The sequence below is a fragment of the Acomys russatus genome, chromosome 11, assembly GCF_903995435.1.
Source record: "Acomys russatus chromosome 11, mAcoRus1.1, whole genome shotgun sequence".
In the NCBI taxonomy this organism is placed as follows: domain Eukaryota; kingdom Metazoa; phylum Chordata; class Mammalia; order Rodentia; family Muridae; genus Acomys; species Acomys russatus.
In genome coordinates this window covers 59,862,624-59,881,632 of record NC_067147.1, presented here as the reverse complement: position 1 = coordinate 59,881,632, position 19,009 = coordinate 59,862,624, and the positions used below count along the sequence as shown (strand labels likewise).

The 19,009-nt window shown below is 53.3% G+C and overlaps 1 pseudogene; it reads right to left on the bottom strand.

Moving 5' to 3' along the window:
- Positions 1–3,169: 3,169 nt before the first annotated feature.
- Positions 3,170–19,009, bottom strand: part of LOC127195072 (coiled-coil domain-containing protein 150-like) — a 51,391-nt pseudogene continuing 35,551 nt past the window's right edge.

Sequence of the window (19,009 nt, the reverse complement as noted above, 5' to 3'; positions counted from 1 at the left end):
AGAGCCCACCCCTGCCCCCCACCCTCCCCACCCCACCCCCACCCCACTCTCACCCCACCCTCACCCCCCACCCTCACCCCCACCTTCACCCCACCCTCACCCCCCACCCTCATCCCCACCCCCTCACCCCCAGCCACCCACCCACTCCCCCGCCGCAACCCCCCCCCCCTTCTGTCTTTTCAGAACCTAGTGCTCCTTGAAGTGCATCCCGGAGCCACTGAAGAGAAAATGGAATGATGGCCGGCTGAGGAGGTGCACTGTGAAAATGTGGCCAGGGCCAGAGGGTGTTCCCCATCCCCCCTTCTACCCTCCAGGCTCCTGGGTTGAGGCTCTCTGCCTTTTGTGCCACTTGGCTGTGCACCCGACAACTGTCCCCTCTCAGGTTCTCAGTGAGGAGTCCCTACAGTGACTGTCTGTCAGGCCTGTCCCCAGAGGAGGCCTCCTCACGCTGCTCCTGCCAGGAGGAGGCTGCTGTGGGCCTGCGGTCAGCTCCCTGATCTTTACCACAATAGCCGTTTTGAAGAAAGGGTTATCTTCCTCACCCCCCCCCTCAGCTGCCCAGCCCCTGCCTGGGTCTGCCTCTGCCTGCCAGAGCACACCCTGACTGCATCTGCTCCTCCAGAAGCTGGGGGGGTGGGGGGCAGGCTCACCATCTGTGGGCAGCCTGGGGTTCTAAGTCTTTATGGCCTCCAGGTAGGACATAGATATCAGCCCCCAAGCTCTGGGCACCATGGGCCAGCCCTGCAGGGGAGCAGCTTAATGACCTTGTGAGCAGTAATTACACCCCAGGGCCTACTCTTAATAACCAGTACCCTGCCCCGCCCCCCGCCCCCCTCCCGTCAGTGTGCCTTAATTGAAAATGAGTAGGCGACACAAGTTGCTGTGAAGGTGGCTGGCAAGCCTTTAACGTGATATTAATTGTAGTCATTAGTAGTCACTTTGTGTTGGAGTCATCTATAAATAGGGGGTCCATTAGTTTAGCAAAAGAGCATGATTTAAAATGCAAATAAAAGCCCAATTAGTCAGCTAAGTCACTCATCTTTCTGAGCAAATTCCCATGTTCTGTAGATCAGCAGCCATTTGAGGGTGCTGGCCAGTTCAAGGCCTCTGAGCGCCCCACTGCAGTAGCCCAATTACAACACTGTCCCTTTAAATAGGCTTATCTTGGGCGGCTCTGGTCGGGAAGGTTCCTACAGACTCTTACTTTATTGGCACAGCTAGTGGTCACACTCCCAAGAAACTCCTCCCTCTGGTTTCTGATTGGTTTCCCCCACAGTAGCCCGGAAGTCTTCTTAAAGGAACAGTAGCGCAGTGCACTCTTGGACTCTGGGAGAAGAATGGGTGGGCCTCTCTCCTTAAATGCAGCTCTTGACAGTCCAGACTGAATGACCCACCATTGTCACGTGCCCAAACAGATGGTGTGTGCCCCAGTATCTCTCATACTAGAGGGCACACACATTTAAAGTGGACACAACATTCCTAAGTGATTGCAAACAGAAGGTGGCCTCTGGACAGTATGAAGAGGGCTTAGCTGCACAGGAAGACAGTTAGATCCCCAGTGCTTTTGTTGGGGGGGGGGCGGGGGGAACACACAAGTGTGAGGGGTAGCGGGCGGTGTGTGTGTGTGCGCGTGCGCGCGCGCGCCTTGAGATGCTACCACCTGCCAGGTGAGGCAGACTGCCAGAGATCCGGTGCTCTGGGCATGGCTACAAGCCCTCCCCTGTGCTGCTGCTGTCTGCCCCTGACTCCTCAAAGGCCATCACTTCTGTGAGTGCTCCGTTGAGCTTGCTCTAGATGAAATTTGCATTTTCTCAGAGTTTAAGCCATGAGAGGCAGCAGCCATTTCTGTGCATAGTAAGAAGGGAAGCTGGCCACTCACTCACTCACTCACTCACTCACCCTCATCCAAAAAACAAGGGCAGCCCAGCTTGTGCAGCTGTCCACCACCACCCTCTCTTCCTGTGACTTGGTGCTTGTAACAGGTGTTCAGGCTTGCTATTCTGAATGTCCTATTTGACAAAATAAAACATTGGCAACCCTATGTTGGTCCCAAGAATATCTTTTGGAGATGTTTGCCAGGGAACGAAATCCAAGTGTCTGGAGCTGCTAAGCTAACGTGGCTGAATCGGGGACATGCGGTTGAGTGAGAGAGTCATAGCTGGATAGCTGTGTGCCCTGCGGATGGGTGTGTGAGTTGTGTGTGTGTGGTGGAGACCGGTGAAATAAGGACACTTATCATCAGAGACATAGCCCACGAAGAGAACTGACTTGTGCAGAGGGTTACGCGGAGTCCCGGGGGCCATGCCATCCAACTTGCTGGTCTTGTCTTAGCATTGAGGAAACTGAGGCTCGGCCAGTGACCAGACAGTCCAGGCTCTAGCCAGCACCCACCGGCAGCCTGTCTCCCTAGCCCCTGCAGAAAGATGGGAAGCCGCAGACAGAGAAGAGCTGAACCTGGTTCACCTCCCGGAAACGAAAGAATGATGTCAGCCAGTCACGCCATATGCAAAAAGTGATGCGTGCATGTGTGTGTGTGTGTGTGTGCGTGCGTGTGTGTGTGCGTGTGTGTGCGTGTGTGTGTGCGTGCATGTGTGTGTGTGTGTGCGTGTGTGTGTGTGTGTGTGTGTGTGCGTGCGTGTGTGTGTGGTGTGTCCTCTGAGAAGCTAGACTGTCTTCCTAGCAACTTCAAGTTTTATTTATGGAACAGAGAGACGGTCTCTATAGAAGTAAGTCCCAAAGGAGAAGGAATTTAATGGACCATCTAACTGGTGACATGTGGCTTATTGGCACAGACAGCGTTTTGATTGTGTTTCTCTTGGCTTACACTTCCTTCCAAAGTGTAAGGCCTTGTTTTGTTCTTAATAATGTTTGGCACTGTACAACTTAGTCTAGATGACATGTAGGAGTGTCAGTCTGTGACACACTGAGTCAACGTTAAGGGCAGTTCTTCCTCCCTATGTCACAATGGTTCTTCTTGGGCACAAGCCCAAGGTTCTGTTTAGTTTCCCACTGGTGGAGAAGAGACTGGCGGGATGCGACACCTCAACTCACGCCTTGATCCTGTCTTCCCGGGGACGCCTCTGCAGCTGCTTTTTGTGTTGTTTGTTTGTTTGTTTTGTTTTGTTTATTTGTTTTTCTTTTTTTTGGTTTTGGTTTTGCTTTGTTTTTGTCAGCTCAGCTTGAGGTCATCAACCCTGCATTTAAACCGGCGGTGAGCTTCTTCCAGATTTGCAGTTATGTGGCACCAATTTTTCTAGTTCCTGCCTCAGTTTCCGCCCAGCCCCTAGTCTTGGCTCCTGCTGTTTATTTCAGGCTGAGGTTTCATACTGGCTCTTCGGCAGCTGCGTCATCTTTTTCTGCAGGTATTCATCTCCAACACAAATCTCTGCATACTCCATGACTGTTCATTGTTCTTTTTCTGAGACTGATCCTTAGTTATTTCTACTCATTTTAGTTCTGCTTCTGTTTGCTCCACACTCTGTGCCTGACTTGCCTCGGCCGACAGGCGCAGCTTTATTTGGGCCTTTTTAGTTCTTTAGTTTCTCCTTGTTACGGTTCACTACTTTTCCCAGCTCTGTAAGTTTCTGCTGTAGCTCTCGGTTTGTCCGGGACACTTCCACGGATCTGAAGTTGGCCTCATGAAGAACTTTCTTTAGCTCAGAGACTTCCCTCCGCACTGCTTTCTTGGCAGTCTTTCTCGCCGACTGAAACTGCTTTCTCTGCTTTCTCGGAGCTTCAGTGCACTCCACGTGCAATTCTGCTTCTTCTTTGGATTCGTCAGTAGTTCGCTCTTCTCAGGCTCCCAGCCTCTGGCGCTCAAGCTCAGGCCTTCCAGTTTTTTTTTTTTTTTTTTTTTGGATGCGATCTACCTTAGACTACAGATGGCCTTTTGTCTGGAGCGCTTGACCCAGGCTCATGCCAGTTTCCTGTTGTCTTCTCTAGTTCTATCTAGAAACTTCTGTAGCAGCTCCATCTCGCTGCCATGCTGGGCCTCCACGGCCAGCATCCTGGCCTGCCCCTGGACCACTTCTGCTCCAGCTCTCTGCTGATGTAGAGACCTTTCCTTCTTGAGGCGAGCCATCTCTGCCTCCCTCCGCCCGAGCTCGGCCTGGACTTCCTCCAGAGCCCCTGCCTCTTACCGGGAGAAGCTGGCACTCTTCTCCAGCATGATTGTAACTTTGCAGCTGTCTTCTTTAGCCTCTGCTCATTGTGGCTGAAAGTTTCCCAGCTTCTTGCTCTCTCTGTCTGTCCTCCAAAGCCTCCAGGTCCCCTCTCAACTTCTGGCTCTTTCAGGGCAGCATGCCGACACATCACTGCTTGGGCCAGCTCTTCCTCATTTTCCCCAAGAACAGACTTCATCTGAGCATGCTTGACCTCTAAAGCCCTATTGAGTGTGTGTAAACGGTTGTTCCGCAGCCTGGTTTCAGTACAAGAGCGTGGTTGTTCTTCTAGCTGGTTAACTTTTATCTGGAGCTTCTCCTTTTCATAGGCGAGTTTATTTTTACTTTCAGTAATTTTTTCCCAAGGCTTTTTCCGCTTTTTGCTGAGCAAACACCAACCATACAACACCCCAACTCCTGTGCTGTAAGGGTAAGCCAGAGCCGTGGCGGAGGTGTCCGAGATGAGCCCCCCCCCCCCCCCAACTGTGATGATAGACCACAAAAAGTAACTCTTAAGTCAGGCAGAGGTGTAGCTCAGTGGTAGAGCACTTGCCAAACCTGAGCGAGGCCCTGGGTTCAATCCTCGGTACTGACTAAATGGAGGCAGGAAGGCAGGGGAACTGATCCAACGAAGACAGGCATAAGAGCTGAAACTAGGAACCCTGAAGAAAATAAAGGGAAGCCTCCATGTTGTCTGCTATTGTTCAGATCTGGAAGGTTCCTCAAAGGTCACTGTGTTAAAAGCTTGGTCCCCAGCTCGCCTCTAGTCCTGGAGGCATGAAGATATGACCCTAGAAGGAGCCGTTGGGGTGCTCCCTCCAGGGCAGCGTGAGGCTCACTTCCGGGCCGTGAGGGAATGGTTTCTCACCACCACATGCCTCCACCATGAGGAGCTGTCTGCCCCAACAGAAGTCTAAAAGCAAAGCCTCTATAGGTATAAAAACATCCGAGGCATTCTTATGTGCTCGGGCTGGCTTTGAACACCTAGCCTCCTGCCTCCCCCTCCCAAGTGCAGGGATTACACCACATCCGACTTTAAAACCTTTTATAAGTTGTTTGTACCAGGCACTTGTTCATGGCGGGACGCTGACTGGCGGCCTCCAAGCTGGTGATGGAGTCTCAGTTGTGACAGCACATTGGCACGAGCAATAGGCAAAAGAAGACAAAGGCGACTTCATGGGACTTAGGAACACGCGAGCTACAAAGACTCAGGAACGCGAAGACAGTACGCAGAAGAGGTGACACCATCTGAATTGCACATCTAATCTTGGGCTGTCTGATACAAAGGACTCTGACTCAAAAAAGACAAAAGACAAATGATATGAGCGGAAAACTTCCCAGCATCCAAATGGCCAGACAGTAAGGATATGAGCAGGTGTGAACCATCATTAGCCTCCCGGGGGATGAAAGCAAAGCCTCAGGGAGACGCAGCCACACACCGGGATGGTGTGACTCTGAAGCTCCAGAAGGGTTGGAGAAGCAGAAGGATCTGAGCCTCACTCCATGTGACACGTGAAGATGTGACACGGCTGCTGGGAGCGGTCTGGATGCGTCAGGATGGCCACAGGCCCGAGTAGGCCCACCCCTGGTGGATGGCCACAAGAACTGAAAGCAGAGTCACCACAACTTCCTTATGACCCTGGGTGTAACGGCATGGAGGTGAGTCCCCCAGTGTGCGATGGATGGACGGAGCGTGGCCTTCGGGCCCAGTGAGCGCGCAGCGTGGGATGGCGCATCCGCACCCCTCTGGGGCAGATGGCCAGGACAGAGCTAGTCGTCATACACTGCGTTTATTTTTTAAATGACCACACAACTGGGCAGGATGACTCATACCTATACGCCCAGCACTTGGGAAAGGAAGGCAGAGGAATCACAAGTTCAAGGTCAGCCTGGGCTACTACGTCAGACCCTCTTCAAATAAACAACAACCCAACCACACAGTTTCCTGAAGCCGCTCCCATTTTACATTCTGGGGCAAAGTGGTGTTTAACCTGACACCTCACAGGTGAGAAGGAGCCAGCCAGGCAATGAACAGGAAGAAGTCTGGAATGCACTGGAAACAGGAGTGAACTCCTGCCTGAGGTCTGGCAAAGGAGAGAGCATGGTTGCTGGAGAATTCCTGAGGAAAGGCCATAAGATTGGTAAGATCATTGCTGAGGCACTGCAAGGACCTGACATGTGGGCCTCACAGTAACATGGCCAGAGGGTCACCAGGATCCATACTGTGCTGCGGTGAGGGTGGGGATCGGGGTGGGGTAAATGTGAGGGAAGAGGACTTCATGGGACATAATCGCAAGCTGCCGATTCAAGGCAGCAGCTCAAAATGGGGCTAGGCTGCCCTTGGACTGTCAGCCTCAGGGATGCTGGTGAGTGCTTCTTAACTCCTAGGACTATGAAATGGGAGCCAATTTCTTGTGTCAAGAGGCATGAGGACAGCATCCACTGGTGGGAAAGGCTAAATGAGGCGGAGAAGGCCCAAGAAGCCCCCTAGACTTGGCTCGGGCTGCCTCGTGACTCAACAGGCAGCTAACGCCACTACAGGACTTTAGAGTCAGCCAGGGTTCACACGAGGACTGTCTCCATGGTCATTGGCCCTGGCAGAGATTGTCTTGGAGTACTTGTCCTGCCATGGCTGGCAGCAACCCAGGTGCCAGCCCCACAGGGCCAGGTGTGGGGGAGCATGGGTCCCATGCCTTCGCAGGTGGCCCCCAGGATAGGTTTTTCTCCACCGACAACATGAGCCAGTTCAAGCCAAATTAAAGTATAGAGTTAGGTTTATCGGGGCCACTCTCTGGTGGGTTCACTGGTCCCAAGGAACGGAGGCCAGGGAAAGTCTCCATGCAGACTGGGAAACAGAGAAGTATCGGAGAAAAAGTGTGCTCACACAAAGAGAAATGTGGAGAGGAGACACCAAAATGTCTGGGTTATATAGAGAAGAGCTTCTGGAAGGTGGGGGGAGAAGGCCAGCTGGAAAGTTCAGGGCACAGGGCAGGGTATGGCAGCCATGCCTTGTAACAGGTAGGGACAAGGGATGCTGGGAGACCCTGGAGGCCAGGTCTGCTTTGGTACGTTAAACAGGCACCTCAGCCACTTGTCCCAACAGATGTTGGGTCTGAAGCCAACATTCCAGCCTTTTATTGATAATAAATGAATAAAGGACAACATAATCATCTACAACTACTTCTTGCTGATACTGGGGTGTCATTATTGGGGGGTGGTATTAAAAAAAGCTAGAATGATGGCCCAGCTCAGGACAAGCAGGCCGTTTTACTTGCTGTCCAGGTCGTGGGACCACAGGGGCTAGCTGCTTTTGGAGCTGCCTTGGGTGCAGATTTTGATGAAACACCTGGACCTCATGAACGCTGGGACAGATGTGTCAGCGGCAGAAAACAAAGGAGTTTACGGAGAAATTTTTTTTCACAGGTGTCCATTTGAAACCTTTAGGCCAGTAATCTTGGCAGTTGGGGAGCTGTCCCAAAACCAGGGAAAGGGGAGGGCACCCTCAGGATTGACAGGTGGGAAACAGGCTGCTGACTGACAGTACTTCTTTGGGGTCCATTTGACCTGTGAGAGGTGGATTCGAGCGCATTCCCTGAAGCTTCCGAGAATCTTTTTAAGTTACAAAAGAGATAACTTTTACATGTGCCAGCACTGTCGCTGTCTGTGACCTGTGCTGAAATCCACACCGCAGAGAAGGCAGTAAGCTCGCGCCTCTGTGGCACAGTGGAAGCTCGAGAAACAGCGTAAGACCTCGAGCTTGTGACTATGGCGGTGGGCCTGTAGAGGGAGGGTTTACAGGGTAGATGATCAGAGCTCCATTGCTCTGAATTGTGAAGCCTTAAACTTTACATTCTGTTTTTATTTATCAAATTATTTCCCATCATGAGACACAAATGGCGGTTCCTTTAGAGAAAGTTAGTAAAAAGTCACTTCTCTCATTAGTCTTCACGGCCCTCAGAGACCTGAGAAGAAGATATTCTAGCAGGAAGTATAATCCACAGGTCCCCATCCGGGAACTACCCCCAAGGGCCCCCAGATCCCTGATCACCTCATCCACACACAAATTTCAAGTGCAAGCCAGTGCCCCAGCCATAGAGCTAGTGACTATTGCACACACTGCAAGAACAGGTGAGTTCTGGACACCCTTGTGGGCATCTGAGTGTGCTGGTGTGCAACGTGCGGAGTGTGTGTTGTGTGAACATGTGAGGGGGGGCCTGTGAAGTTTGAGCAGGGACTCAGTTGGACCCCAGGGCCCATTGTGGCTTTAAATCAGACTCTGTGGTTCCCCTAGCTCTCTGCTGCTAAGGCTTTTCCTCCTCAGGACCCAGCCACCTTCTCTGACGTAGCCATTCAGGCAAAAAGGAGGATCGCCTGGGGGACTGGCCCGGTCCGAGGCTCCTGCTGGCAGGGTCTCCACAGCCGCTGCAGGCTCCTGACCCTGCCTCCCTTCTGCACGTGTCAGGTGGCCACTAGCAGGCGGGTCACTTGTGTTCTTAGCACCACACAGAAGGGCAGACAGATTGGAGAGATGCGGACTCTTTAGGATTCATCCCAGAAGCCCAAAATTCTGAGGGAATGGCCGGGATGGGGTGGGGTGGGTGGGCTGGGGTGGGGTGGGGCGGGGTGGGGCTGGGTTGGGTTGGGTGGGGTGGGGCTGGGTTGGGTGGGGTGGGGTGGGCTGAGGTGGGCTGGGGTGGGGCGGGCGGGGGGGGCGGGGTGGGCTGGGCTGGGTGGGGCGGGGCAGGGGGCCAGCTTCCTTCTACCTTAAATCCTCCCACTTCCATTCTTCTCCTCCTAGAAGACTAGGAGAACCGCGCCCCAGCACGCTCTCTGGGGGGTCTTGGAGACCTGTGACATGCCCTCAGCAGCCTGCCCCACTCCACTATTGAGCTTTTGTCTGAAGGTGTGGGGCTTAGTCTTCCCTGGAATATGAAAGTTGCTTACAGTCAGTTGGTTCTGATTGCCCGACAGTGAAACAGGCATTTCCTCAGGCTGCACTTCACGCACTGCAATGAGCCCTCCCAGCCAGAGGGGGCGCAGCAGCTTCTCGGCCACACACCCACTGCACCCTGACCCCTGGGAAGGAAGACCTAAATCCTTCAGAATAAAGCTGATGGCCTGGCCCTGCCTCTGCCTGTGATGGCACACAGCACACGAACACAGAACAACAGCAGTGCCCATTGGTAAGGATATCCTTTGCTTCTACCCGGGAGAGGATCAGCGCGCAGGCTCGGAGCCGCCTAGGGTACTGATACCTGGAAGGTTTACTCTTGCTCCCCTTAACCTCTTTTCCCTCCTGTGTAGGACAGTGGGTTGTGTACTAAAGTCTAATTGTTAAGAAGCAGAGCCACACCACATGTACCCACATGTCTGTGCACATGTTCACAGATATACACACCAAAAAAGAACGGTCCTGGGTTTATACCATGCAGTGGCTTGAGTGGGAACAGCCCCATTGACTCGTGTGTCTGAATGCCTGGCCCCTGGGTAGTGGAGCTGTTTGGGGAGGCTTAGGAGGTGTGGTCTTGTTGGTACGTCACTGGGGGTGGGCTTTAAGGGTTCAAAACCTCACGCCAGGCCCAGTCTTCCTCTCTCTGCGTCCAACGTTCGGATTAGGATGTAAACTCTCAGACACTGCTCCAGCACCGTGCTTGCATGCCTGCTGGCATGTTTCCTGCCATGGCAGCCATGGACTAATTCTGTGAAACTGTAAACAAGCCCTCAATTAAAGGCTTTCTTTTAGGATTTGCTTTAGTCATGATCTCTCTTCACTCTGAGAGAACAGATGTCAAAATTGAGGGTAAGGTCCAATTCTCACATGCTGCCTGCCCCTCCCCCCTCTCCCAAGGCCCTGGCCAGGAGATCGGACACTACATATGCAGAGCCACCACCCAAGCCCTTGCTTGCTCTAGGTTTTACCTTTGTGGGGTCCCTCGTACAGCTGTGGGACAGACATGCCTTGTGTCATTTGGTGTGTTACTGCCCTGGAACCCCCACACTCTCCTTGATTGGCCCCATTCAGCCCCAGCCCCTGCCAAGAAAGACAGTCTACTGTCTTCATAACTTTGACTTTTCAAGAATGCCAGCGGGATGGAGTCCTACAGCACTGAGCCCCTGCAGACCCCGGGGTCCGGCTCGCCTTGGGGACCAGCTACTTTTCTTTGTTGCCATGACAAAATACCTGGAAGGAGTGAGTTGGAGGAAGAAGCTTGTCTTACGGGGTCTGGGGGGAAGGGGGCGGGATGCAGGTGTCACAGCAGGAAACCGCACCAGCAATAGCTTGACACATCAGGTGAAAGAGGACTCTAATGGAGGACAGGAGTGGCGCTGGGCCATAAGCTGCACGGCCTGCCTGTGACCTACTTCCTTCAGGTTCCACAGCCTTCCATGCAGCACCCCCACCTAGGGCCAGGGTCAAACACACTAGCCCATAGGGGACATCTTGTATGCACACTGTCACCTCTTAATGGCTCTCTTTCAGCACAGAGTTATATTCCGTTGTCTGGGCATCCTCACAGGCTTGCTTTCACATTCAGTGACTCAGTGGTGCTGCTGTAATCGTGGTCTGCAGGTCCTGTGCTGAGTGCATAGCCAGCTCCTTTGGCTGAATGTGGCTGCTGCGCCATCCAAGAGTCTCCTGAAGTGGCTGTGCCGTTTGCACTCCCAGAGCGGAGGATGAGACTCCTCAGCACTAGGGCGCGCACTCTCCTCCATTCCTCCATCCCTTGATGAAAGGCCACTTATCCCAGCACGTGGGCACTTGAGTGGACCCCTGACCGAGAGCCAGGCTAATCAACTCCTTCCAGGGTGAAGCAAGTCAACGATTTGATCTCATGCACAGGACATTGGGACATGCTGCCCAAATCCACAGGAGGAATGAAAGGCTTCTGGAAACGCTCAGATTCCAGATATTCCTGCCGCCAGCTCTTTGGAGGGCTGTGTTAGCAGAGGTTAGCCCCTTAGCCCAAGTCCTCTTTCCAGGGAAGCCCACAGCCCATAACCAATAGGAGGGCTTTTGAAGCCCTGGTCCCTATCACTACCCCAGGCACTGAGGTAAGATCTGGGCATTTAGGAATGACATCACACATGACACCTGCTTTGTACATTCCTGTATCCTTGCCTGTTCTTGCACAGGTATGAGCAAGAGGCTCCAACTGAGCCAGTCATCGAAGGAACCCAGCTCAGACACCAGATACTGAGACATGAGCCTGCAGAGTGGCAGAGACGTGTGGAGTAGGAAGATGAACATGCTGGGGGCCAGCTGACTCCAGGGAAGGTAAGCAGTGGGCCTAGCATCCATGGAGAACACCAAGCTTTCTTTGGCTACTCGTCAGCTCCCCCCAGCCCCTGGGCTCTGAGGATACTGATAACACCCCTTCGATGGAGCTATTCCTCACCATCCAGCCATATTTGAACACAACTACCCTGTGCTGAATAAATAAGACTGAAGTCTGGAGGGAGGGGCCACTCCCAACACTGCATCAGGCCAGTGACAGGGCCAGCTCTCCATCCTTTGTTCATGCAACAGGTTCTATTGGGGACAATTGTGTTCCACCAAGTGTGCCATTGTGAGGCCACAGCTATGAACAGGGAAACAATCTCCCTTGCCATTGAGCTTGCACCCCAGTGACAGAGAGACCGGAAACAATTAGAATGTTTTGAGACCAGTGCTGCGGCCCTGTTAGAACTGCACTTATTCCAGGCTGGAGACTAAGAGAGCCTGCTGGGGTTGGAGGGCAGAGCCTTCCAGGAAAAGAGCCAGAGCTGGGGAAGGCAGGGAGCCCCGTGAAGCCCACACTAGAGTTGTGTGTGCTTAGCATCTCTTCCTTGTGCTCTGCAGCCTCCCTGGTCCTGGGCGTGGCCCACCCCGGGGATACCCCCTTCCCTTCACTGTCAGGTGCTTCTCTTGAGAGTCAGGGGCTCTAGTGGGGACACAGAGTTGAAGGTGATTAGAGCTGAGGTGTCCTACGGTCCTATCCTAGAAGGGACAGTGCACACTGCCACCCCCATGGCTTTGGCCCCTGTGCATCCTGAAGCCATGGCCCTGCTCTTCCTTCCACGCAATGTGCCCTTGTTTGTGGTCAGTTTCTCAGAGCCAGTTCTTGGTGCCTGTAACCAAATAATCCTAATGTGAAAGCTGGTACCAGGAGTGGGATTCGTGCCGAACCCTGAGGGAAACAGGAGTCACTTGTGACACCATGATGGGCTCAGGTTCATGCTCCTGGGCAGGCAAGTGGCCACCATGATAGACAGTTGTGAGGCGATCATGCACTGGCCCCAGCCACTTGGGACTAGGTGACAGCCAAAAGCGAGAGTGAGTGCCGGTTGCCACAGGGCAACTTATAAAGGATGAGGAGTCTGTTTCCACTGGACACTGTATAATTTTAAAGCAAGAAAGTGATGAGCTCAAATCAAAATGTTCACCTCGAGGCACAGAATGAAACTCAGGGCCATTATATGGCCATGCTGAGCAAATCTTTTATTGCATATTGCCATGGAGTTGAAATTGCTCATGGCTGAACCTAGAGATTGCTCTTGAAGTTACCGCCTTACAGTGTTGCTTGGATTTGGAGCCTCACCAGGTCCCTTTGTGGACAGGAGAGAAGAGGCAGGGAATACGAGCATCCTATCGCAACAATGCTGCCTGGGACGGCAAGACCCCAGAGGGACTTGAGCCCTCTGCCTCCTCCCTGCCCCACCTTCACGTTCCTCACGGCTCACTAACCTCTATTGGTTTCTTTCAGAATATTCAGGATCTGGACTCAGTTGAGCATGGCCCACATGCAAAAATGCTGACTTGCAGTGGACGTATAATAGGAAAACTCAGAATGGTGAGACTGGGTGTGGTAGCACACCACTTTAATCTCAGCACTCAGAACCAGAAGCTGGCAGACCTCTGTGAACTTGAAGGGCAGCCTGGTTGACATAGCCAGGTCCAGGACAGCCAAAGCCACATGGTGAGACCCTGCTGAGTTTTTGGAGGAGCATGGGATGGGCATAAGGCTGTCTCAGTCAAGGAGGGAAGATGGCTGTGAGCTTGGCTGTTTATCAGTAACAGTGTAGTAACAGGAAATTCCATGTTCACAGCACTCTCTCGGGCAGTTGGCAGAAGCTCTGACACTTTGCAGAAGGCTCTAATGCCAACCAGAACCAAATGATGATCTGTGCTAATTGGCAAAAAGGGACCAGAAAATCCTTGGCACTGTGACATAAATAAAGTCAAAATAGCCAGAGCCAGAACTGCTGAAGTTCTGCCAGGCGGTCCCCTCCTCCTTGCATAGATGAGAGCATACATCTTACCTTTAAACATTAGATACATGAGACGGAAATACGGTGCCTGTGGGAGGCCCTGACCCCACCGAAGACGTGAGGTGTGTTAGCCTAGTCCCTGGAGAGCACAAGGTTTGTGAGGGAAAACATGGGCGCAGCAGAGGCTGTGGGAGAGCTCTGTGTCACCACCAGGCCTGGACACCGTGGACGGCAGAGGAGAGACAGGAGGAGAAGGAAGGATGGAAGGCCATGTCAGGACGGTTTCCGGCCTTGGATGGCTTTGCAAACAGTTCAGCAAGCCACAGGGCCTGGGGAAGGACCCTGCAGCCCACACAGGACTTGGTTGTCACTGGGCACAGAAAGCTAGAGTGGCTTGTGAGGGTATGGTCCCCGATTGAGGAAATCACACAGCAACTCTGGCTTGATACACACTGGCTAGCTTGCACAGCTCTCACCTGGGTACTCCCATCCCGGGCAGTAGCAGACCCAAGGCTTCTCAAAGGTGGCACAGTGAGCTGAGCCTGCACAGTGACACCCAGGATGACATGTCAGTTCCCCCAGCCTTCACCTGGGCCACCAGACACATGGGAAGTGGGCAACTAGATGGTTGTGCTATCTCTGTCCCTCCAGGGGGCAGGACTGTAGCTGTGCCCTGGAGGGCAGCCTGGCACCCAGCTCCTCAGCCCCTAGATGACCTCACCCTACAGTTACTCTTGCAGTCAGGGGAAATAGAGGCCCCTGCCATGGAAAGACCCCACAGGCTTCCCACCTCAGGGCCATGGCCCACTAGGGAGAACCGAGAAGCCAGGTGTGACTCTCTGTTACAAGTACTATAAAAAAAAGTGACCTCCTACCTTAGGGACCAGTAAACTGAGTGTCACCGCTAAACCACAGACATGTCTTTATGACAGTTCTGACCCATGGGTTGGCCAGTGCAGAACAGCGAGTTCATCATGGTGGCATACCCCCAACCCTACCCCCACCCCCCCTGGAAGTGCCTGATCCCTCAATTGATTTGGTCCTGCAAGCTGCAGCCACTGTGGTCCCAGTCTGTTTGCCGATTTGGAAAATGGAAAGTGACAGCACATGCAGGAGTGGGTTTGCTGACACCGGCTGGAGGAAGCGTAGGCTCCTGGCCTGGGGGCCCCTCCTGCAACCCTAGCTGACTCCCAGACCCCTGGCTTTAGTTCAGCAGGGGCTTCCGCTTGGGGCAGAGGCTCCTCAACTAACCTGGGTCTGATGAGCCCATCACAGGGAGAAACCGCACATACACACCCTGCCTGGGCGTCTTGTCCGTCTGGACCACATGGCTGACTGGGTGTTCAGGTGTGCTGCCGCTGCCCAGCACCACAGGAGAGGATACTGCCACTGCTCACTCGCCCAGGAAAACATCCGCATTCAAAACTCAAGGCTGTTTCTCTTGTGGCTTCCACAGCATCAGAAAGCCAAAAGATCATAAGCGAAGCCATGAGAAGCCGAGGATTGGCTATTAACTGCCACACACTAGGAGTCTGTGTGACGACCTTGTAGAAGTACCTGACAGAAGCAACTTAAGGAGAAAGGGTTTATTCTGTCTCACAGTCTTAAGGGGATACAGTCATGAAGGCAGCTGGTCACATGACACCAGTCAGTTGGTCACGTGACACCTGCAGGCAGCTGACCATATGACACCCAAGGGCAGTTGGTCACATGACACCCAGGGGCAGCTGGTCACATGACACTCCCAGGCAGCAAAGACAGATGACGGGGTACGCAGACCCCTTTCTCCCTTTCTTTGGTCCAGGCCTCATGGCTGGCTCTGCCCATATTCAGATGTGTCTTGCCGCCTCAGTTAAAACCTACTGGAAACAGAGTCTATCCTATGAAATATTTTCTTTTTTATTTTAAGGCAGGGTCTAGTGTGTCCTGGGCTGGCCTTGTACTCTCTATATAGCTGAGGATGACCTTGAACTTCTGACACTTTGCTCCTGCTTTCTGAGTCCTGGGCTTTTAGGCTGCACCTCCACACCTGTTTTATGCAGGAGCAGAAGCAGGTCACATACACCAAGACAAGCAGTCTGCCCACTGAGCCACATGCCACATCTGCCACACCTGTTCTCTAGTTATTAATATTAGTGGATTTGATATTAATCCACCTATTAAAGATATTCTGAGTTGTTTCTGCATATAGATTTCAGAGGAAAACAGGCAGGCTCAGTGGTGACCTCCCACCCCGTGCCTTGGTCTGAATCCTGCCAGACCTGAACAGACCAAACTACAGAGCCTTGCCGCCAGGTGCAGAGAGGGAGGTGCTTCCTCCTCTTTGAAAAAAGTATTGATTTATTTGAAGACTGTATATGGGTGTTTCCCCTATTTGTATGTATGCACACCATGTGCATTTGGTACCCATGGAGGCCAGAAGACGGCAGCAGATCCCCTGGGACTAGAGTTACAGGCAGTTGTGAGCCGCCATGCAGGTGCTGGGACCTGAACCCAGGTCCTCTGCAGACACAGCAAGTTCAGCTGGATCATAGGTCTGTGAGATTTCCACGCCCACGCCCCCACCCCATCTCTCCTTTCATTTTGCCCCAAAGGTCTTGCTCTCTGCTATAATTCTATTTTTTGAGGGCAAGGCCTGGTAGGCTCCCAGAGGCCCTGCCTAGAAACTGATGTTCTCAGGGCTGGTGGTTCTGCCCTCATCTGTTGGAACAGAGACCTTGGCCTCTCAGTTCCATGTCAATGCCAAGGCCAGGGCCTTAACTTCAGGCAGCTATTGATTACTTAAGTAAATGTGTTTTCCTTATTCAGGGGCAGGGTTTTTCCTGTGTCTGGGAAATTGGCTGTCATGGCAGGGATTGAATATTCTCAGTAATTTTTTCATTAAAATTAATGAAAAATATTTCTTCACTTATGGCTTTTCATTTACAGGCAGGACTTTCAGGGATTGATGGCAGATGAGGAATAGGGGCATACTCAGGCTTTATTGAGCATGTGCTCCCAGGAGGCAGCTGTCTCCAGCAGGCCTGACTGACGCCTAATGTCAGGAGGGGATCCATGTTCCTCTGTCACCTCCCCATGGGACCCCTCAGGAAAGAGGGGTAAGCAGGGCCTGGTCCAGTCAAGCTGCAGTACGTAGGACAGGATGTTTCACCCTCAGGGGCCTCCCAGGCAGACTGCATTTCCCTGCCTCCCACAGGACCCTGGGCCCTCGGGCCTCGCCCAAGCAACTGTCTTATGATTCTAGACCACAGCCAGAGGCTTGGCCAGTCTGCCAGACTGAGGAGTCCTGGCAGCTAGGCTCAGAGACAACAGAAAGAAGTGTGGCGGCATGGAACCAAAGGGAGCAAAATGACCCTGGCTCACAAGGAAGGGCAAGACTCAGGGCCTGTCTGAGCAGTACTGAGAGGTACTGAGGTCGTGAGAAGTACTCAGGGCCTGCCTGAGCGGTACTGAGCGGTACTAAGGTACTCAGGGCCTGCCTGAGCGGTACTGAGAGGTACTAAGGTACTCAGGGCCTGCCTGAGCGGTACTGAGGTACTGAGGTACTCATGGCCTGCCTGAGTAGTACTGAGAGGTACAGAGAGGTACTCAGGGCCTGCCTGAGTGGTACTGAGAGGTACTCAGGGCCTGCCTGAGCAGTACTGAGAGGTACTCAGGGCCTGCCTGAGCGGTACTGAGAGGTACTGAGGTCATGAGAAGTACTCAGGGCCTGCCTGAGCGGTACTGAGGTCGTGAAAAGTACTCAGGCCCTGCCTGAGCAGTACTGAGAGGTACTAAGGTACTCAGGGCCTGCCTGAGAGGTACTGAGGTACTGGGGTACTCAGGGTCTTCCTGAGTGACACTGAAATGCCCTAAGGTACTCAGGGCCTGCCTGAGCACATGCTGGGGAGGAAGGAGGCTCCTGGCTATGTTGGGGTGGACACCCATATGCCAGTGGACAATCAGATGGAGTAAGTAGCTCAGGGTAGAGAGGGGATGTGGGGGAGGGAAAGCAGACCTGGAGGCCAAGGTGGACTAAGCTGGTGGGTGGAGATCTCCAGGCGTCCTACCTAACACCTTCCATCCAGTGTGTTACTTGATTAAATCTGTCTCCCTCTATCCCAGTGTCCCCTTTAAGTTTGATACTGACTGGTGACACTGCAAACCCTATATTAACCAAATTTGAAGTAAAAATATACAGGAGGGCAGCACTGCACTTCCTGGCTCAAGCTTGAGGTATGGCAGATGCAGGTGTCTGCCTCAGCATGCCTCGGTTTCCCTCTCAGGCTGGCAGCTCCAGGCAGTCTTCCTATGAGCTGGAAAGCTGCCACCGAAAGGCACCTCTCTCACAGGCCATGTAGACAGATGAAGGGAGTTAAAGCCAGGTGGCCATGTAGAGCCAAGAGTAAGGTCAACGCCCCTGGATTCCATACCCTGAGGAGAAAGTGGAGTCTCCGAGGAAAGCCAGGGAGGTGTTCCCCACAGGAGACCAGAAGGTAGGGCCTACCCCAGAGAGGAACACGTTTGATGAAGGAAAGAGCAAAGGGGCGAAGAAACAGGGTCATGGTTGTGAGGGTCTTGGGGGGCGGCGGGGAGGAGCTGTGAACTGTCAGGGGCGCAGGGCCTGCAGAGCTCCAGGCTGGAAGGAGCGGGAGCACTGTGGCAGAACAGCCCTGCCTGTCCAGGAAAGAGCTGGAGCTCTGAGGGTAGGGAGGGGGAGGCACAGAGCCTCTGTCCTAGGAGGGAGCATGCATACGAACTCACCTGCACCCTCACCCTCCGGTGCCTTTGTCCCCAGTACCTGGCTTGGGCAGACATGCTCGGGTAAGTGATATGACCAGAAAGAAGGGTAGGTGGGGGCCCCTTCCGAGGAGCTGCATGGTGCACCCCCAGAACAGGGCCATTGGGGGGGGGGTGCGGGGAGAGGCAGCCAGGTGCCCAGAACCAACTCTGGTCCCAGCATCCTCACTCCTTCCTGGGCTAGCTGTGTCCACAACCACTGTAGTGGTCTCTGACGCGGTCCTGCTGTGACTGTGCAGTCCTGTCTACTCTGTCCCTTCTGGGGCTGCAGTTTTTCCAAAACAGGCAGAACATGGGGTACATGCTCCAGAACAGCAGCATGGCACCCCCAGAGTGCACAGGGTCAGGGGCCCTAAGTGTACTGAGTGTGCACATGTGGGCACACATGTGTTCATGAGCCTGTGTGTGTACCTGTGAGAGCTCTTGTGTAGCTGTGTGCACTTGCACCTTGCACACACACAGGTATGCATTTGGCTTTCTTGTTTCCCAGGGTAGTGTGCCTTGAGTCCTGCTCAGAGGCTCCTGTCTGGTGGGGTGGGGGTGCTCGGGAGGGGCTGGCTCCTTCCGCCTTTGCTGACAGGTGTTGGCAGTTTATCTAACTGTGATAATGAAGGGGGGGTGCTGCTAATTCCTTCTCACTTTATTGAATCCACCAATCCCTCACAGCCTCAGGGGCTGAGAGAGGGTGATTAAAAGACACTTCAGCATGCTGGTTATTGCCAATTAACACACTGCAATATAAACAATTAATAAAGCCACAGTGGGGGGTAAAGGGAGGGTGCCATTTCCCACAGGGCACATTGCTGGCTCCTAGGACAGCC